This window comes from Hylaeus volcanicus, chromosome 2, assembly GCF_026283585.1.
Source record: "Hylaeus volcanicus isolate JK05 chromosome 2, UHH_iyHylVolc1.0_haploid, whole genome shotgun sequence".
Classification (NCBI taxonomy): Eukaryota; Metazoa; Arthropoda; class Insecta; order Hymenoptera; family Colletidae; genus Hylaeus; species Hylaeus volcanicus.
This window is the reverse complement of record NC_071977.1, coordinates 18644518-18667541: the sequence shown is the minus strand read 5'-3', so window position 1 is coordinate 18667541 and position 23024 is coordinate 18644518. Positions and strand designations below refer to the sequence as shown.

The following is a 23024-nucleotide window of genomic DNA, read 5'->3' as shown; positions in this document are numbered from 1 at the left end:
ATGATTCTTCATCCACTGGATAAAAATAGCGTATCAAGTACAGATTTTCTAAAAATAATCCGTCGAATCTATTCTCGCACGACGAGGACGTACAATAGGGCGGAGCAAAAGAATGAAAATATTATTTTCAAAATGCTGGACCTATCAAAAGGTGATTTTTAAAATGCGCTTTAACGTTAGAAATTTATAGATAATTTAAATAATAAGCCCTCCACCTAATCTTCATCAGGTGAGATTTTAAACAAAATTAGCAAAACATTTTGTTAATATAGATGTACATACATGTATTTCTTTGGGAGTTTAAATGGCTCGATTTGTCTTTCACCTACCAACTTTCATTGACCATTTGTTGTACATAATTAATTTACAATGTAAAATGAGTCCAAGAAAAATATGGCAAGGGTCAATTGGTGACAAAAATAGAACCATAATTATTATTTAATTCGTATTATTTCCAGAAATGGAGTAGTCAAACACTCTTTGAGCTCTTCTAGATCCACCCCCTGTGGAGAGTTAAAAATATTAGCTAAATTCATAATGTAATATAAGCCTACGGAAAATTTGGCAAGGGTTAATTGGTGACAAAAATATAACCGTAATTACTATTTCATTTTTATTATTCCCGGAAGTGAACATTTCGAAATTAAATCATAGAGAGCTATAGATATTAAAACTGGATAGCCTAAAATTTAGGAATATTACGCATCGACCAAAAACTTCTGTGCTCTCTTAGGTTTTCGAAATAAAAAAAAACATCTAAGATAACCTTCGATCGTAGTTTTCTGTTGCTCCAAAGACTATCAACACAATTCGTAAACGAGATTCAAACAAATTCGCACAGCCACGTGAAGCAACACCTTGGCGTCCACCCGTTAAACGAGTATCAAATACCGCTGGCATCGTTCGCCTGTCGCATAAGATTAATCTCGATCCTCCATTTCGTGCCGAAGACAAGGGGTCTCTTCGAGTGGAGGCTCGGTTAACCCACATTCAGGGTCCTTCGGACGATTACTCGTACTAGTCCGCGAAAATAGCATTCGACGGGTGTACGTGTGCCCCAGGTGGATATCCTCGTCACGTCTTGGCAGTTTATACACACGGGAAGCGTGTGTGGAACTCGCACGGGTTTCTGGTAGGGTTCGAGGCGGACGTTGAATCATAGACGACGGCACCCCATTTGCCACTTCTCACCGAGTATCCCTCGGTCCTCGAAATAGACACGTCGCTATGCGCTACCTTGGTGATTCACTCGTGACCCATCTTTCGAAGATTTTCGAAGCTAGTGTTATCGATTCACCAAAGTGGATCTTCGAGATATTCTTCATTTCTTGCTTGGTTCGCTGTTAACCCTCCCGGGTTTAAATGGGTTGACATTAAAACTACCAAGTCGGTGAATTTGACCGTCGGTGAATTCTTTTTAGAATTACTCAGTTATTAATAATGATTTTATTGCAATTTGTGGAGACAACTATTGTTAATGAGAATTAATTTGAATGATAAATTAGTTCTTAGATTCACTTTCTCGTATTTCAAAAGATGATCAATAACGAGAGAGTCTTAAACGGTCAATAAAAGTGTAAAATTCTTACACTTTAAGCATATAATAAAATAAGTTTTTCCTTTCTTTTTTAATGTACTTATCACAAAGGTACAGTTCTTACATACAACAAGTAGTTCAACAAGAATGAAGACTATACAGTAGCTCTTATAGTCTTCAAGGTTGGCGGCTCTAAAACTAGCAGTTTCATAACGAAATCATGCCTCGAAGGATCGCGATCAAATATCACTGATTCACTGAACGTGCCGATAAAGAACTCTTCTAAAAATAATATTGTAACAGTCATTGTTATGTAGAAGTTTCTTACACAGACAGCGAGTAATGGAATTTGAAAATGTTGGGTTATTTTCGTTGTTAGTAGAAAGATTTTAAATATTTTTACCTCGAGTGATTTGGTTACTACAAGTTGCAAATTGAGTATAATATCGTTTTTATGAATCACTTTGAATCTGGCAGTCACTTTTACTTAGTATATAGTGCTTTCTGGGACCTTCTTCTGCTTATATTTTAGCTCATTACATCAAGCTCAACGAGCACAACAATATGCCTTGCTAAGTGTCAGACCTTAAAATTAGAGTAACAAGCTGTATCAAATATTTCAGGTGTAGATGACGAGTAAACAAATCTCTTGTTATTTTGTTTGCCTAATAACACATATGTGAGCACACGGATCTATTCTTTGAAACTTCATGGTATATCTTGAGTAACAGAGTTCATAAAGTAGATACACTTGGTTATTCAAAATATTCCATGCATGTAGGAAACATAACATTATTATAGCACTTTTTAGACTCAATTGATAATTGATCAAAATAACGGAGATACTATTGAAGAATAGGAAGTAGAAGCTTAATACAAATGAAACTTTCACTGAAACAAGCACGGAATCTTCGTGATTGATCTGCATCAACTTAAAAACTTCGTAAACAATAAAAAAAAATTACTCTTTGCTCTGAAATTAGAGTTATTTGAGACAGTTCAATCTTTAGATTTTCCAGAGCAATATTCTGTTACATTTGTTAATGAACATTATAATAACTCACCATTTCACGCCATACAATTTCGGGACTTCTTCAGCATTGCCACCCTTTCGATTTGACTTTGTCACCTGTCACCAGGCAATGCAAATAAATCTGAATAAAATGTGTCTTAAAAGAGCTGTCACTCTTCAGACATTGTGTCACGTTTCTGGCACCGTGGTATATCCCGCATAAATGTATCACTTAAGAAACTTCCATGTCGCGATACCGAAAATAACCATTGCAGAACTCAATGTCAAGTCAGTCTCGTTAATGATCATGATAGACCACGAGTAACCCTTTCGGGACCATTGCTATACACGCACGATATGTCATATGATAGTAGATACACCCTGTTATTCAAGATATCCTTCGCAGTTAGGAGAAATAATAATCGTTTTCACGATTTAAATTCAATTTGCAAACTTTTCATGTGAAGTGAAAGCTTAAAACTAATAAAGATTTCGCTAAAACGAACGTTATATTCATGTTTATTTGATCGAAGATTTATATTTGTATGTATTTTATTGTTGGTGTTACGTTAATATTTATTTGATTGAAAATGTATATTTATTTTGTTATATCAAGGACAGTGTGCTCTAATTTCTATTTCGTATCATATTAGCAAGATTAAAATCAAGTTTGGTGAAAATCTCTTTAACATTTCTGTCATCCTTGTGTTCTAGCATTAATAGGTGATTTTAATTTATCATCATATTCAACTAATTTCTCCTTCTTCTTTACTACAATTGTAATTTTTTATTTTATATCCTAAGTTATTGTTTTTACATAAAATTGATGAGGTATTGTAATGCACCCGTCTTTATTTAAATGCAGTTTCACGTTTGCATTATGTGATGCGAAATCTATGTCACCTATACTTGTAAATCTCATAAATGTCATTAATAACTGGGTGGGATCCAAGTCTATTTGTGATTCGAACAATCTACCCTGTGATTGGCGTAGGTGCTTGAATTAGTAGAGAAAAAATGGAGCCTATAACTCCATCTAATGGAGTATAGAACATATATTAGAAACTACGATGAATAAAATTAACGAGGACGAATCATAGAATTAGTTGGAAAAGAATTAAATATTTTACAATGCAAGGACTAAATAAAATCCTCGAGAAGACTACAAATTTAATACTTTTCTTTAATACACTTTAATAAAAAAAAAAAAAAAATAAACGACATGTTCAAAGAAAACTTCTCGTGCTATATTTGCATCTATAACAGACATCAGTGAATGAAATATGCAATGCAAATTTTCTATTTCATCTATTATATTTTTGTTTCTACAAGTTTACAAAATTATCCGTCTTTTTCACGAATTTTTAAGAGACTCTTCAAATATTCTAAATGTTACTTTTATCTACTCACATGTATTTGGAACAAGCAATCGAATGTAGCACACAATTAATAACCGTGTAAATACACACGTGCCCCTTAAAAGGACATAGTGTATTCGTGGCGCACGCGCTGACATTGTCTTCCGTCGAAAGCGCGTGGTACGCACGCAATAAACGAACAGGAGCAGATTCTGTCGTTCCGATTGCGAAAGATTCAGCAGCAAAAGGCCGAGTTTTCGCGTGCGTCCATATATGCGTGTGCCTCTCTCACCTCGTAACTTGAAACCGAAGCCATTGTACACTGTATACGATTCTTGCCTGGCGTAATGTCTGAATTACACGCTCGCGCGGCTGGATCTGACCCACAACGCGCCTTCAGCGTCGGATTAAATGGAAGTTAAACCTAGAAGCAATCATTTCCTGTTTTTTTTTTTAATGTTGATTACAAAGTTCGGTGGAAGTTTCAGACTGTCGGCTACTGATGCGCTACTGTTCTAGACTTGTAAGGTCATAATGCAACTATTGGTACGAGGTTCCATTTTTGTATTTCTACCTCAACAGTTTATTATTCATGTTTGTTAACTAATCTGTTAAGTTTATTTGCAAGTGCTTCGATAAATTGCAGTGGAGATATTGAAATCTGTTTCTAAAATTTGACAAGACATTTTAACCATGAAGTACTTTTGGCCTAATGTTCTAACTGTGAATGATGATTAGGGAGCTATTGGCGTGAGGTTCAATTTTTGTATTTCTACTTCGATTATTTCTATTTTCTATTCGTGATTCTTCCATTAATTCGGTTAACATTACTTGCAAATGCTTCGATGAATTGCAATAGAAATATTGAAATCTGTTTCTAAAATTTGACGAGAAATTTTAACCATTTTAACCATTACTATTGGGCTAATATTCTACCTGTGTAAAATAATAATGAAACTTTTGATACAAAGTTCAATTTTTACTTTATGCCTATATTAACTTATTTGCAAGTGATTCGATTAATCATAGTACAAACCTTAAAAAAGGTTTCCAATCTTTGACGACAATTTCGAACCGTCAACTATAGTTGTGCTAATGTTCTAGTTTTGTAAGATGATAATGGAGCTAGTGGTACGAGGTTCTTAAGATTTTACGTGATTCATTGGCGCGGTACATCTCGCGAGTACTCACATGGTGCATCGTGGATGCACGGTTGCATCATGGATGCACGTTGCACCGTGGATGCCCGCGAGTAGCGCCTGTTTCGCTCCGATTCGCCTAGACACGGAACGGTAACGGTTGGACAAGATTTTTCTACACATAATCTTTCGTGCCAAACGTTGAACGCAACGAACACCATCATCAGAAGTAAATTGGTTGCTATGATAAGCTAGACTGTGTCTTCCTATCCTTTTTAATCCCACGAAACGGTTTAAAAGATATTTTTCTCTTCCCTTATTTGCTAAGTCGGATACACTTTATTCTTATTATTTCCTTCTCATGAGTTTTTCAAAGAAGGCTTTAAGATTTTGTTTATTCATAAAACACAAATTGTATGGGAAAGTACTCCAAATCTTCCCCACCATTTCATTTGCAGCAAAATTATTTATTCCATGTATTAGGTTGTTCAGAAAGTTCGTGTCAATTTTGAAGAAAAATTCAAAGGCACGTTTGAATTTTAATACATATTTATTGAATTGTATAGATACCATTTTGTTCCACAACTTTTCCATCTCTTAAGGGGGTATCCTGAATTAGAAGGTCTAAAAAAAGCGGATTTTCGTGAATTCTTTTGGGATGGAAAAAATAATTATTCTATCAAACTTTTTATCCTATTTTCATACATATTTGAGTAGTCTGTACAAATTTTTTAAACAAGAAATATTCAAATTGCGTCGACTGTGACGCACATTTGTAGAGCTCCTCACAGTTAAAACCTTCCATCGACGGGAAAGATGCAGATCGTAATTTTGGTTTGACACACAAAAATCAAAAGAAATTTTCATTTTCATACATTTTGCTTCTATGTGAACTAAAAAAACTCATAAAAAAAAAATTTTAAACAACTTTTCTATCAAGTTAAATTAGAGAAAAAATTTGTACAGACTACTCAAATATGTATGAAAATAGGATAAAAAGTTCGATAGAATTAATTATTTTTTTCCATCCTAAAAAAATTCACGAAAAACCGCTTTTTTAGACCTCCTAATTCAGGATACCCCCATAAGGGATGTATATATGTTGTTTATTTTCAATCATTTCGATACATTCAGACCTGGACCACCTACCAAAAATCTGCCCTTTTGAAACCAATAGCTTCATCATCTCATGAGATGTAGAATTATTATATTTTAAACAAGGTAAAAAAGAATACTCATCGAAACGAAATATTCTACATAATGTCATGATTCAACTTCCAAATCCATCTCATCAAGTGCCATCAACATTTTCGAGGGACATGACTGTAGAGTCTCCTTATAAATTCAGGGCCTACTCGAAGCAATAGTATCAGACAACTTAAATATTGCAGTATTTGCGTGAAATTTATCTCCTGAATTTCTACCTCGAGAAAGCGTGTTTTGACAAGGTATACTTTAAACCAAGCACGTAAAGCCTGGCAGCGTTTACTGCGAAACTTGTTTCATAAGAATGTCGACCCGAACCTGTTGACTGGCGCCACGTTTGAACAATCAGCATTGTAACATTTTGGATATAACGGGCGACCCAGTGCCCGATAAATTACACAATCATCGGTGACCACCGTCTCGAGCTCCCGTTGAAGGTCAAAGTGCTCAATGTTCCTGACGACCGACTGACTTTCTGTACGACGATAAATTGAAACGCGACAATGAAACGATTTATCGTGGAATTGGCAACGTACGTGCCAGACGCACCATTAGCCTCTGAACGTTTACGGTCGGGAAACAAATTTATCGCCATAAACTTTGACTCTATTAACAACTTCACCTCTTTCTAGCGCAGTGATTCTTAATCAGTGTGCCGTGGCGCACTGTGGACTCAAATGACATTCTTGGTACAAGAACAAGTAATTCTTAAATGGAGTTTCATAATCTAAATGTTGATATGGGAATATATAGGTGAACGTTTCTAGAATAATCGTTTTTTGTAGATTTTGAGCTATCATTTCTGAATTTGTCTGTTCAGCTAATGTGGGGTTTATACTTTTTAGAAAAAAGCGAGTTGAATTTTAGCTTGAACTTTGAATTTTAAGATAAATTATTTCTAAATAAAATTGAAGTTTTGTGAATTTTAAAGTGAGAAATCAAGTATTGAATTAGGAGAGGTAAACTAATTTTCTGATATAGATTATTAAGATAGGTAAAAAGGGCATGATACAACAAATTTGTGACTCCACGTGATTACGAATATTAAATTTAATTTAGTTCATAAATATCAGTGTTTGTCACATATATAAAAATATTCATTTGCTTCCTCTGTGAAGCTTAAAATTTTTCTTTGATCCCTTCCCACCCAACATCAAATGCGTTGACCTAGAAGACTCGTGACTTGTGTGTCGCAGCATCAATGGACCACGTGAAAACGGTTAGTTTTCCTTAAACGAAAAAGGAGAAACTAAACATCGAAAGAGAAATACGTTTCACTGTTTACTTCCAAAATTTCTGATAAGAGGACTGAATAACACATCGGTGTTGACAATAGTTACGAACATTTTTGCGATGCTTTCGTTGAAGATAGAGTCCACGTGTTTCATTTCTGTAGACACTATAAATTAAAATTCTTCATCTCAATTTTATATCCATTCACAACCCAGTTACTTTTTAAACCGGTCAGATCTGTCAGGAAACAAGATTTCATCAAACTCTTATTTAATAGAACATTATAACCGTAATATGAGCCGTTCATTGCAAAAATGGATTAACTCCATAAAACGAAAACTTGAGAAATAGGACGAAATAATGTACATTGTTTTTTAACATTTTCTTTATAGTACAAATTCAAATAAATGTTGTAGAATACATAAATACAGATGTAGCTTTCATCTAACGGTATATAAAATTAATAAGAAATAATTTCCAAAAAGTAATAGTCAGGTAATGTTACAATTTTTATTTGACTGGTGGAGTTGATAGATTTACGCAGTGAACGGTTCATATGATAATATCAAACTGCGAAACCTGTGAAACTTATCATTTTTACTCGATTTCATTTCCGCATCGTCAAGGAAACGCCATGATACGAAACTCTCTATCGACGAAATGCATTGGCATTGGAGAGACTCGTGACTTGTGTGTCGCAGCATCGGTAGACACGAGTTCGTGTCACGTGAAAACGGACCTTAAACCAAAAAGAAGAAATGAAATGTCGAAAGAGGGATACGGAGGCTGTGCGTCGGTCCACGAGAGACACGACTGCTCCCGCGACTGTACGTGTCTGTGCCCGGTGGCTCAAATACAGTAGGGGGAAGGGAATGAGCTCGAGAAAGGGGCTGCCACGATGGGTTACAAGGAGATGGAGGGGGAGGAGCAGTGCGTAGATGCGTGGGCGGCTGTCAGTGAGCGCGAGAACGCTGCGTGAGCCGCGCGTCGACTTGCGGCTCCGCTTTAGCTATCGGTTCCACGTTACGCGTAAATTATCGGCCGATTAGAGCAACCATCGAGCAACCACCTTCGTCCAACGATAAGGAACCACCTGGTTTTGGAATTCGACTCGGTTGGATGCGGGATTGTCTTTGTGATTTGTACGTGTTTCCGGTTATTCGCAAGATAGAGCGACGAGCGAAGGACTCGTCGAATAATAAGCAAAGGGCCGCCTCGTTAAATTCAATCAGTTTGGATTCGAGACGCTTTGGGACTTGCACGAGTCTCTATGGCCTTCTACGAAGAAACGTTCCCTAATTCCCTTCATATACCGAGCATAGTTGTAACGAGAGTCATCGAAATTCGAGATAGGACGAATTTTAATCTGAAATTATAAAATTTCCTTAACACTAAAAATACAAAAATTAATTTATAAGTAGAATCACAAATAGGATTCAAATGAAAATAAGTTTAATTTATATATTTCGGAACTGTTATTCTAAAAACATAATATGACTAATTGAATTTTATTCGAGCAGTGCAAATGAGTCACGAGAACATTTAAAATGATCGGTAATTAATTCATTCTCTAGACTAGACAAGCGAAGTTACCCTTATCCATATCACTCTAATACTTCCTGTATAGAGTAAACATAAATTTCTCCGACGCGAATGCCAAAATTCCAAGAAAACTTTCCAATAGCTGTACCTCTTAATTCACGACTAGTTCACGACGATCACTTCGTTGGAACTTTAACACCAAACACACAGTCGTGCCAAAAAAAATATTACCGCGCATCATCGGAGGCATTCAGTGCTCGAAATACACGCAGAAAGCAGCACTAAATCCGAGAAATGTAATCTTAACGATATGAGTAACCTTCCCACGATGACGTATTCGCAAGCGAAAACTCTATTCTCATGTAAGAAGCACAAATTGAGGTTTTCATTAAGAATTAATTTCAGAAAGAATATTAGGTCAGTCGATTTCAAATTTTTTATACATATTTCAATATTCTTCGGGTACTTGCACGAAACTTTTCAAGCATTAATGGCCATTCATTATTGAATTGTATACTGTTGAGTCGAAGGATGTACAAAAATGTTTGTTGGTATGCATCCTTTAACCAGATGTAATTTGAGTTTGAATTCATGAAAGCACATTGTGTATTGCCTTGTGGTTATAGTATTATAATAAAATAATATTGTTCTTACAACTAAGAAAAACAATACACTTAAAACTTGTATATTATTCATCAAAAACATTAAGAACAAGATTTATCAATGTTACGGTTTGAATATCAATAAAAGATGTATTAAAAGACACGACTCACGTGTAAATTATATTCGAGACAATGAAATATAATCCACACACAAGTTGTACTTTTACTGTTATTTTCATTTTGTATCATGCTCTTTCTGCCATATATTTATCATTATTTTCATTACTTTCGTTACATTTCTTACCCTCTTGAATCCACATTATACCATACACGAAGAAGGGGGAAACTTCATCGTAGATAAATAAAAAAATCAAAGAAATTAAGGAAATTGATTTAAAAATTATAAAATACATACTAAATTATAATGGTACTCCGTAAAATTGTTTATTTCTATCTAGAGTCGTTTATAAATCTCGTTTCGCGTTATAAAGTTATGAGACCTTCTCTCGCAGCGAGAAAGCCTCATGAAAGTATAAAGGGATGAAGGGGGTTGAGAGGGATGACTATTTCCATTCGAACGATTAATCTTCCCAGCGAGCAGGGTGTGAAAAATTTCGAATGACTCTTCGTGTCGGTCTTCGTTGCTCTCGCGGTGGCCCGTCGTCAGCGTCGAGACGCTCGACGTCCCCACCCTCTGCCTCCAACCCCCCACCAAGTCGAGCCACGTCCTCGTGGAAGGCCGTGTTCGTTTTCCGAGGCGGCATCAGCCGGCAATTCGCATTCGACCGACGTCTTGGTTTAAAGAGTCTCGGGGACAAGATTTTTGATGATGACTTGACTTCTGCCGACTGGAGTGAGCCGCGGCCTCAAGGCAGCACAGACGAAAGAAGAAAATAGAAGAAAGCGCTGTTTTCAGCCACGAGAGAAATCGAGAAAGAAAAAAATAAGAGGATTATTGTATCACACAACGAATCGTAGTAGAATTAATCGCGAGTGACAACCACACGAGGATTTCCGTTTTTATTTTTAGTTTGATTTTTCTGGTCTCATTTTGTTGTTGTTGAGTGCCCAGTGAGTGCACCACACAAGGGGAAATTTATACGCCGAAGTAATTCTCGGGTGACGAAGGCAAACAAAAAAAGGAAGAAAAAGGGTAGCTGAGGGAGGGGAACCGTTTTGTGATCCCCGGAACGTCGACGACGAAGATTGATTTTTTTAATCGACCCATACGACTTGGATTGCTCCGTTGATCCAAGATGAAGCGACAAATGTCTCAGCAGCAGCAACAGCAGCAACAGCAGCAACAGATGCAGCAGCAGCAAACGACCACGCAGCAGCAACAGCAGCAATACGTGCAACAGAGAACCGAACGAGTCACTCGGCAACAGATCACCAGTCAGCAGAGAGGTCAGTTCGGTGATGCTTATTGACGATGACAATCGCGCAGATTCAAGCTTCTTTGGCTTTTTTTGTAACAATTTCGAAGTGGTACAAAAATGGAGTTTTTCGAGTGAAAATTTAAGGAAGCTTCGGGGCAATCGAGGGGTGCGATATGTTCAATGGTGGAAATGAGTTTGATGAGAAGTTAATTTACATGGATGTGACAGGATGAGCACGGTTTAATAGTTCACGCGATACCGTAATCCATGATTTTGGTGTCTGTACGATTTTCATTCGATAACTGGACGAGCAAACGCTTGGTCGATTATCCTCGTTTCTGAAGATAGTAGTTAGTGCCCGACTGAAAGTTCTGCAATGGTTAATTTTCAAACGGCTTTTCTAAATCCTTTTAAGATAAATTCTATTATGAAACTAGTGTAATAGTTAAGTTAAAAAAGTAATATCAAATAATTTTTACTATATACTATATTTAATTATACTGTACATATATAGTATAATTTTTTACACGTACATACATTCATAAATGTTCTAATGTGACTACGTCAGAATGTGAGACACAGTCCTCATATAAAATAATTGCTCAGAAAACGTACAACTTGAAGTCAAGGCCTCCCGAGTGCTACCTACCTTTTCTACTTTAGGGCACGTGCTCAGGACGATATACAATAGTGACTAAAAGTATCTCTAATTTTTATTTAATCCTCACACGAACAGGACCCGTCTGTGTCATTAAACTTTAAAAGATTGATTCACGTTACAGAATACATTTATCCCAATGAACGAATCTAGTGTCACTACAATATTTGGACTGTATACACCTACTCGACAAGCTCTATTTTTACCATACTTCACCACAACTCGTATCTCACGCCAGATTTTCCTCGGTCACTTAATTTTCGATCACTCTTCCATGAAACATCCTGTCAAGTTGCCCAAGGCGGTGAACCGAGCCTCGAGCAGATATTACATTTCTGCTCGGACCAAAAAATTTCCAAATGTCCCTATGTCGCCCCGGCCGTTCCGTTGCTCGCGATTTACGATCTCCCCGTCGTTTCTTTTTCTCCCCTGGAATTTTTTTGTTTTCGCGTCAAAACGCGAAACGCAACGGTAGAAAATAAATCGAGATCCCTCCGGATTTCTTAGCGGAGAATATCCCCTCGACGAATATTCTATTTTCGAGCGAGAGCACCGCCCCTACGTGAGCTCTAAAGATAGTTTTCCACGTCGCGTCGCACCACGCCAGAGCGTTTCGAAAATTCCTCCACGCGCCCGTAAACTGTTCGTAAGGGTCGCCCTCCCCGAAGAGGGTGGGCACGAACGAAAACCAAGACGCAGCGACACGCAGCTGTCAAAATCGTGGACCAGCGCCTCGTCTTCCCAGTGCATCTCGCACTCTCCTCCGTTCATCGCTGGTCACGGGATATCTGTCATTGGCCCGTGGATTGCTGCGCTCGTTCAGGGGGGAAAAAATGCGGCTTCTAAATCCGGCCAGACACACTTTCCACGGAGGCCCCACTCTTCGGCGTCGTCTCGGAAGTAACCATCGGCGAAGATCGCTGGCTGATTAGTGAAAAGCTCTGAACGTTGTTGTAGAACTCTTCGAATATTTATACATATGTCTTCGTTTCGACGGTGAAGAGATTAGACGTAACTCTGCCTTAATATGTAACCATGTTCGAAAATCAAATATGTCGGTATACAACCTCCTAAACAAATTCCATCACAAATGTATTTTTCGTGATCTTAACGGACGAGAATTACGATGAAATTCTGTCTTGCAACGTAACGTTAAAGTATAGTATTTATATAGTTGTATTGTTCCGCCACCCTCGATAAATTTGTAACAATTGAATCAATAATTCATATGAAGAACGATATCAAATTGCTACGATTTCGTGGTAAATCACTCCTTAGGTACAGAGCCCAACATGTATACAAACACATACATGAGTCATACATATGTACATACATATGTACATATATAGAATTCTGTCATCCCATATGTTTATAGAAGTTACTATGTATCAAAGCTAATGATTTTCTGATAAATTGCTCCTATAAGAAGTAAACACGGACCACAAACATGTACCCATACATACATCTATACACGTATAATTTTTTTTAGAACCAAATGGCGTTAATGCTTCATAAATAGAATTTATTATATCGAACTTTATGATTTTCTGGAAAACGTTTCCTCAGACAAAATTCAAAACGGAGCGAACACATATGTAAACAAACGTATTTCTTGATTTTTGTGAGGAATCAATTCTGACATGTAAATCAAAACAAAGTTTCACACACATCATACCTACACGAACAAACTATACCACTAGAACTATTTTAGTCAATTAATTTGGTCCACTCATTTCGATCTTATTTTAAAAATTGTTAACTATACCATATTCTAATTTTTAATTATCAGAAATAATTAATAGTATGTTAAAGAATAAGGAACATTTAACATCTATGTTGCCCTGAACAGGTGTCATAAGGTAGACAAGTTAGGTATCATTCGCAAGGTCTAGGCATCAAGTTGCACCTTTTAGGGGTTCTAGCACCACTCCGCCTACTTCCGGTTTAAAAGTTACCTGTCATTCTCTGTCAGAATTTCATCGATGCAAATGTGTCTCATTAAGATATTACGAAAATTCACTACGAGTTCACCAAACCACCCAGCTTTCGTTTTAAACTAATTGTTTGCTAATATTTAACGAGAAGTACAGTCCTCCTAAAGCGTAATCGTTTTGCTTTGAGCTCGCGAGTATTAATGTAGGTACGTTACTGGAAACGAAACACTTTCCAACCTGACAGCTCGTAAGTGCTTCCAAAAGGACAACGCGAAGGAATCGTTCAAAGGGAACGAAACAGTTGGGAGAAACGAGCAGAGTTGGTCCCTTCTTAAAATATTCGTAATGAAGCATGCTGCGCGGTTTATACTTCAGTCACTTTAGTGTCTAGACTAAAATACACAGGAGGTTATAAAAATATTTTTATTCAGCTGATCTTTCGCATATATCTTTCCTGAGTCGTTAAAATGTCTCACAGCTATCTTTGTATGAACAAGTTTAACGTGAAATTAAAATTCAAAATTGATCACTTTTAATAGAAAAATTAATTTTCCATATGCTATCTCAAAAACTATAAGATTTACTACAAGTTATTCCTAGAAAGAAAGATAAGGAAATTTTCTACAAGACAGATGTGTTATATGTATATTTTCGTGTTGTCGATTGTGTACACGAGACGTGACGTGACGTGAAAACTTCACCTATTATTTGTGAGAACTTGATAAAAGTGTATGCAAAAGAATCAGCTCGATTAAAATATTTCCATAATCGAATTTTGAAGGGTCATACAAAATTTTAATTGCATTATACTGCTACATACATTAGTAAAAGGTTTATTTCCAACAAGGTCAGCCTAAAAGGTCCTGTACAATGTTTGGATGACGTACTCAGCAAGAACACATGGTAGAGGCTCAAGTATATTTTGCTTTTGATGCTTGTGAATGTACTTAAAGGAATTCTTGGTACAATGAACAACGCAATTCTTAAAGCAGCATACAAGTTATATTAAGATCTAATGTTCGGTGAACTACTGAATCTCTTTATGAGAAACACTAAAAATTACAAAAATTTTGTAATATACAAACAACAATTCATTACATTCATATATCATACAAAAATATATATACAAAGAAATTTATTAAATTAACAGAAAAATAAATTTACAAATACGTATATTACAAAATTAATAGGCTTCTAAGAGAAAAATGGAACCTTTTTAAAGTTTGTGTTGTGTGTGACTTAATAATAAGTCTAAAATACCTATACAATCATAGTTACTAATTATCTTATTAATTGACTAAAGTTTTACAACAAATTTAATTCGTTTGAAAATTATGGTACTATACCGAAGATTGCTAAAGAACACACCGCGGAATTGATGATTGCGATTCGCAGTGAAATGACTGTTTACGTGAATTCCAGCGAATATGAGGTTGAAGGAAGGAAACGGGGATGAAAATGCCGTTTTGGTGCACCCCTGTTTATATTTGTCAAACTTGTTGCGCGATTCCATGCAAAAATCGGAATCTTGCCAGAGAATGATGCGTAGTGGGACAGAGATAAAAAAAAAGGAGCAATAGTTCTGTTTTCGTCGCGTGACAGGGGAAAGAAACAAAAAGTGAGGAGGTTCGCGTCGTTTCCCATGAATCATTTGACCAAAATAAGGTCGAACTACATGCTTCACTGTTAGAATATTTTCATTGGTTTAATCAACGTAATAATAACATTTAAATCACATTTTGAGAGATCTTTACAAATGTCATATTACTTTAATGTTTTCTAAAACGAACAAAATTAATTCATATCTAAAATTAAACAAGACATCTATTACTAAAATTCAATTATTATAATTCTTTTGGTAATAAGAAAAATGTATAACTTTATTATTCAAACATTTTTCAGTTAAAAATTGCAGTTCTTTTTTACCCCTAAAGGTACCTTGTACGAAAATAAGTGATAGCCAATATGTATAAAGTATATGAAAAAATAGTTGTGCCATCATTTCTTGTATTCGTCACAGTCGCTTTTTATTATTATATATATAATATTATTAAATATTAAAATTATGAATTTTTTTTACTTCTGAAAAATAGTATTATTTTAATTTACTTTTGACTTCTACTCTAATTTTATATTTTTTCCCTTGCACATTTTTCGTAAATATTGCATAACTTTATAACTACCGTTAATATATGTATCAAACTATTTATTTCATTCCATTTGTTAATGCTATATCATCATTGCTCTACATTATTACAATTCTTAAATGTTAAATGAGACCTAAAAAGGCATTCGTTGAGAACACTATTGTGCAACTTGATATATTCGAGATTCAACCTGATGTAAGAATTTCAATGCATTTTTTCTCGGTCACGCGGATGAAACAACTGCGAAGAAAGCGTAATTTTCCACAAATCACGACTATAGTTACGGTTATAAATCCAGAAACATGTTCGAAATATTCCTGCAACAATAGTTGCTTCTCTGCCAACTGCGTATTTCTCGTGTCAAAGATATCCAAACTATCGATAATACTTGCCAACTGGAATCGAAACATATTTCGGATTTTTATTTCACTCTATAGTACCAATACCATTCATTTAAACAACTTGGTATGTTGAATTATACTACAATTTACTTGAAACTCACAAAACAAATATTAGTTTTAAAATTAACTGCGAAAATATTTAAATTGAACAAAAGCTGTCAAGACATAAATGCCTTCTGTTATAAGTAGTTTTACATTGTATACACAAAATAGGAGTATAATACAGGTCTAGGAGGCGTGCCAAGAATTTTCCTTAATCGATAAAAGCCTTGGAAAGGTGAATTTCATGAAACACTGCTCTAAGGCTATGTGAGATGAGTCATTTTTATTTTTCGTTGAGAATTTTGCTATCCAGTGTTTAAACATCAGGGTTTCGCAATTTCGAACAGTTCACCCCATCGATCAGTTTTCGACATCGTCTTTGGCAGTTTTTAGAACGCGTGAAATGGTTCGTTTGTTTCCTCGCGACTATCCAGCAATTTTTGGCGTGGCTAAATTTTATCAGAAGGTCGCTAGTTGCGAACTCGACCAAAGAGATTCGATCTAAAAATATCAGGCGCGTATTTGCGGCTTGATTCACGATTATAAAATACTCGAATCTCCACCGTGAAGATTTCCGAATACTTTACGAGTGTAGTTCCACTTCGTGGAAAATTATGCAACGTCCCTGTAAAGAGGTCCATTTTCTGCCATTGCTTTTGTATGGAACGATACATTGGCCTGTGAATTCTTTTCGATCATAAACATGTCTTGATTAAATTTGCTAATCGCCGTATCACGATCTCGACAAGCATTTGAGTCAGTGCTTTTCAAACTATATTTTTCTTTGGAACCTCATAATAATCTTTAGTAAACGCCTTTCGGCAGGATTGATCTATTTCTTTGATGGTTTTTTAGTAACTTCATTAAATCTTGAAATTTAATATTTGCTTTATATATTGTCCTTCTTGGAATTTATATTATACTGTTTAATTAAATTTTGGCACATGTTTTTAACAATATTAATGGAAGAAGAATTTTTTTTTATTTTGCTAAATAATACTTGGACTTCTAGTGGTTTGCAGACCGCAGTTTGAGAAACACTGATTTCAATGTTTACTCCCAAAATTACTGATAAGAGGACTGAACAACATGTCGGTGTTGACATTTTCTGCGAACATTTTTGCGATTCAGTTGTCAAAGATAAAGACTACGTATTTAATTTCAGCAGACAATGCCTAATGGATACATTGAAATTCTTCATCTCATTTTGTATTCATTCACAACCCAATTACTTTTTAAGGCTGTCAGATCTGTCAGATGTCAGACGCCATTTTTAAAAGACCTCCGCAGTCCAAGTAGACTTTAAAACCTTCATTCATCAAACTTTCAATTAATAGCAGATATTAACTGTAATATGATAATCAGTAGATTGCGTCTATTTATGGAAATTCATATTCCCACAGATATAGATAAAGAAATGAAATTTAAATGAAAATATCTTGTGATCTAAACAGTGTAACATTGTTAAACACACAAAATCTATTTCATTTATGATATTCTATATATTTTTAAATATGTACGCTTCCTCTTACCTTTTTCCATATTTCCAGTTGTTAGAAATGCATAAACTTCTGCAGTTTAATAATCGGATTATCTTTGGACACATTATTTGTTATCTACTGTTTGATGCTTTTCATGGTTGATTAAAGAAAACACAACTTCATTAACGAGTGCATTCAACTATCCAGTGCAAATAAGAAAAACTTCATTCTTACATAAGGTGGATGCAATAGTATATGTTAGATTCTCCAAGTGATAAATTAAAAATAAATTGTATCCATCAAAGCAAGAGCCATACAGTTCCATACACTTTAACTAACACCAAACTAGCCTATTTATTCAGCTAGTATAAAAATGCCGATTTTTTAGAAACTCAGTAGGCTCTTCGAAGATTCGTTTTGTAACTACTTGATTATAAAAAATCTTCTACCATAAGAATCTATCGACACGTTTAAACAGGTGTCGGTCTGATGGCACAAACTACAGCACAAATTTTTATTTTCTTTTGATTTGCTGCACTATGATTCTCAGCCTCTCAAACAGCAAAGTGAACGTTAGGAAAAAGCTTAGCAAATTGAATCAAATATTGTCACTACCTGATTCATTGGTCATTTCTAAAATAGCCAAATTGTTTTCGTTTAATGGTTAGTGTCATCGCATGGTAATACTTATTTATTGTCATTCGTTCATTCCGCACGACATTGACTCGTAGCCTGGCAACGTCGATACTCGAGTTTGGCTCGCAAATGTCAGTCAAATTCGAAGAGTGCCAGCGGCTGTATCGCGTCTAAAAAGAATACAGGTCGCGTGTGGGACGCGGGAAATTGCATACAAAAGATCTCGACGGACAGCTAACAAAGCAGTAATGGTTCTTCATGACAAAATCAGCTATTTCGCGCGACGATGCGACACGGATGCTAAATCATCATTATTAATAAGGAAGACTACCGACGATCTCGAATAATGCGAAATTAATGTCTTCAGACCTGCTGTACATCGTCATGCTAGTGGACATATAAATTTACCTCTAATGACATTATTATTCAATATAAAAGTAACTACTTTTTAAGATAATAAATGCTTTTTGCCAATAATATTGACCTCTGTGTACATTTATATCGTGACAGTTAGTAACACCAGTGGAAAAATATTATAAATAGTTTGGCACTAACATATTTTGCAGCCGAGAGAATGTAAATGCTATTTCCATTGTAGTATACGTGACGTTCTATATAAGAAAGGGTTAATACTTATTCCTTAATTAGAATTTTTAATTCATGATGTGAAATGTGTTAGTTTTTCATTGGTGATCAATTCTTTTGTAATTACTGGTGTATTGTGTTATCTTTCGATTCAGTTACTTTTATTAAACCACAGCTGGCCTAAAGCATCCAAAAAATATTTGTTTCCACCTTAAAAGAGAAGTTCTAAACTGAGGAGGTTGATAAATTATCACCAGACAATTTAATAATATCGTTCGTAGTTATTTAAAATACATGATCAACAATGTATTGATATATTAATAATATGAAGCATATGTTGTAGTAAGAAACAACGACTAATCGAACAGCGATTATTTGGAATTCTAATACAACAACAACACATATATGATTGAATAGCTATTAGGATCAACTGTTATTCATCCAACATGAAATTTAATTTTATTGTATAATTCATATTTTAAATTTATTAAATAATGAAAATATTAAATGAAGTATAATATAATAAAATAAATAATGAATCAAAAATTATCTCTTACTCCAAATTATTTCTCATTACTTGTACGAAAAAGAGCAATGTTCTCGTAGCTATCTTTACTCCACCATAAAATCTGCATCCTGTAATTCTAAAATTGCAAGGAGGATTAATCGACTCAAAAATTTCTTAGATAGAACAAAATTTGGCAGCAGTAGCCTGCTACCTCAGGTACAACGACGTTGTAGAGTCAGAGCATAAAACACGGTTTGTTTAAAAATAACTGGACGATTTCGTTGAAAAGATCTATACACCGAGGAAACTCGACGTCTCAGAATTCTCTCGATCGTTTCATCTATGTTCTCAGAGAAGACTCTCACTCTCGGAACAGCTGATAATGACAGAAATGCACTGTGAGTTTGGTCTTGTAAACAGTGATGACTGATACGCACGATCGTTCTTTTAATAAAATTATGAAGCGTTTTCTAGAAAGGATTTTAGAATTCTGTTTTTTAATGATAAAGTACACCTCGAGATGATTAAATTGTTATCATGTGTACTGTCCTCTAAAATAAATAAAATAAAAATGAGATTGGTATGTTTATTGCATTTGTGTTTTATTAGAAAACAGAACTCTGAAGTTACTTTTGGGGAAACCTTATGAATATTATTGCTGGGCTATCCAGAGCATTAAAAATTATAGTTGGCAGATTTTATAAAATATTTGTCATTGATGACATTAGTGACCCCTTCAGGAGTACAGATCTATTTAGGTTGTGCAAACGCTTTTTAATAATGTTGTAAATTATATTAATTAACGCATAGACGCATTTAAAAAATGACAATACTACTACAACTTAATAATTGTTACTTAATAATTGATACACTGATGTGCTGTTTACTGAATTAGTTGATAAAATAGCAAACTTCGTTTCCAAAACCTGGAATGAACGAATGTATTGATGAAGATATCTATTCTTGAAGAGATTCTATTTAAAAATATTGTAAAATAGTAAATATATTTTATCCAATCAGCCAAAAACTTTTTTTTGGAATTTTCGGTTGCCCTGGAAAATCCAAAAATTACATCTGCTTTCAACAATTTGATCATTTATATCAAACAAATCAAGAAAAAGTTGATATCTCACATTTCTTCCTTCTCGAATATCAATATAGAGGGACAAGGTACTCTCAGAAAAGGAAATCTAAAAACCAAAACAAAACGATCGACAGAATTGTGGGGCACCGTGTTCCCTAAGTGTCTAGATCTCGTGAACGATATCGCCGAGTTATTTTTAAACGACCCATGTTCTTTGCTTCGACTATACAACGTCGATATATGTATGTACGTGAAGTAGCATGCCACTGCTGCCAAATTTTGTTCTATCTGTAAAGTCAATTAAGCTTACTTATGCCCTTGTAATTTTAGTATGACAGGATGTAGATTCTATGATGGAGCAAATATTTGAATATTACAAATTAGATACTGAGAATACACAGTTTCCCAAAACTCTCTCGATTATTTGGTTTCATAGTCTCGAACAGGGTTGCCAGCTCCTTTGAAGCCAAATTCTAGAAATTGTTCCGAATTTAACAATTGCGTGGAAATTATTTGTAAAATTAAATAACAATGTAGGAATGTTAAATGCAACGTATAAACGTTTTTAACCATGTGTTAAAATTAACTATGTGTGTGTAATGAAATTATGGGCAAGAATAAAGTAAGAGAATTGAAGTTTAAGAGGTATATTCATCGAAGGACTATTAAAGGTCAATATTTGTTAATCTGGTTAGATTAGATTTCTTCGTATGCTAGAATTATTTATAATCAACAATGGTTGAGCGTATGTTTACTCTAGTATCCTCCATTAAAGCGAAGGCGAGAATCAAAATACAGCTGAGTCTTCTTGATGCTATTGTGAGAATCAGGGCATAGCAATTGCTTGCAAACAAATGTCACCAACGCATCACTGCATCCAACAGAACGCTAGAGAACTTTACATATGACAAAGTTTAGAAATGTTGTAAAATAGTACATGTATTATATCATATGTGAGTACAATTATTGATATTGGGCTGTCTGGAATGTCCATGCCGATTTTTAGTAGGCGGTACAGGTCTAAATATGTCGGAATAGCTGAAAACAAATAACATGTGTACACGCCTTAAAAGGTGCAAAGGTTGTGGAACAAGATGTACATATGTATATAATTCAATAAATATGCATCAATATTCAAATATGCCTTTGAATTTTTCTTAAAAATAGCCATGAACTTTCCGGACGACCCAATATTTTGCTCTGGAATGTGCACGAATCGTCTGACTTCAATAATTGGATTAATGATAACAAACTATTATTTCATGCAATTTATTTTCCTCAACTTCCAATGTGAAGGGAAATAATGTCCTGGATTTTGAGCTTTCCATTTTATCTAAGAATAAATAATATATTTAAATTTTAAAAATACATGGATTTCAGATGATTTACTATTAAATAAAATCACCATCATAGATCATTACTGTTTCTTCTTGAAAAAATAAAAATTAGATCAGTAAATAGAATAAAAGAAACCTACAGTGGGTGTAGAAAGTATTCGTACACCGATCAATTTCCAAAAAAACTGTAAAATTGTAATTTATTAACTTAATTTTTATAAACAATTACAAAAAAATAGCTATTTATGTAAGTCGCGAAATTAACAAGAAAAAAACAATTAATCGATAAAAATGTTGAAGCAATAAGTATTCGCACAACTGTTTAAAAGTACTTTCCTGGAAATTTGATGTTTTTTAATACGCACGGACCAATAAACTAATGTGTTTACGTTAAAAACTCTACTTTAAATGGTTCGTCATAAGAATCGTACAAATACTTATTGCTTCTATACTTTTACCTACTTTTCGCAGTCTTTTGTTAATTTCACAAATTATATTAACTAGTAAATGTTGTTTGGACTATTCCTATCTTAGAGACTTCCGAGAATATGTAAAATATCATTGATTATAAAAAAAGAAGTTAAGAAACTACAATTTCACAGAAAAGTTTTTTGGGAAATTGATCGGTGTACGAATAGATTCTACACCCACTGTAAATAAATTCAATGCAGGTGTCTGACTCGCACATTCCCGAAAACAATTTTAACATCAAAACCACGCATCTCCAAATTCGGTTGATTATAGTCTGTCGTCTCCAAAGAGCCATTTGGCTCGAAATTAAAATTTGAATCCGGCAACCCTGGTCTCGGAACAGCTGATCACGACGGAAACGACCTGTCAGCTTGGCACCGTAAACAATAACCTCGTAACGACCGAAGTATCGACGGGGAGGGATGAAAATGGACCAAGAAACGATCCTGTTGGACAATGACAAAGATCTTCCAAGAAACCGCGAAAATTCTCCGAGTCTCTTTTTCGAGATTATGGTTACGCGTCGCGTTTGCAATAAACATTTCCAAATATTTTCCCAATAGGACACGGGCACGTTCGCTAGAAACAGTGAAAGAACGGTTGCACGAAGGGGGTGGGAGAAGGGAAACAGCGTTAGGAGCTGTTTTATTTTGGTCAGTGACTGGCTTTGCGTAACGTCCCAGGCGATTGGTCGAGGTGCATATAGTCCGGTCGGCGTAGACGCGTCGCGTC

General features: G+C 35.1%; 1 long non-coding RNA gene and 1 pseudogene across 1 annotated transcript; one reads left to right on the top strand and one right to left on the bottom strand.

The window, feature by feature from the left end:
- Positions 1-543: 543 nt before the first annotated feature.
- Positions 544-21874, bottom strand: LOC128873019 (uncharacterized). The gene is made up of 4 exons (XR_008456297.1): positions 11658-21874; positions 2602-2666; positions 1941-2122; positions 544-1819 (listed from the first exon to the last, which is right to left on the bottom strand). It is a non-coding gene; the product is annotated as an uncharacterized LOC128873019 (long non-coding RNA).
- The window catches only part of LOC128873013 (titin-like), a 145364-nt pseudogene continuing 132709 nt past the window's right edge, over positions 10370-23024 (top strand).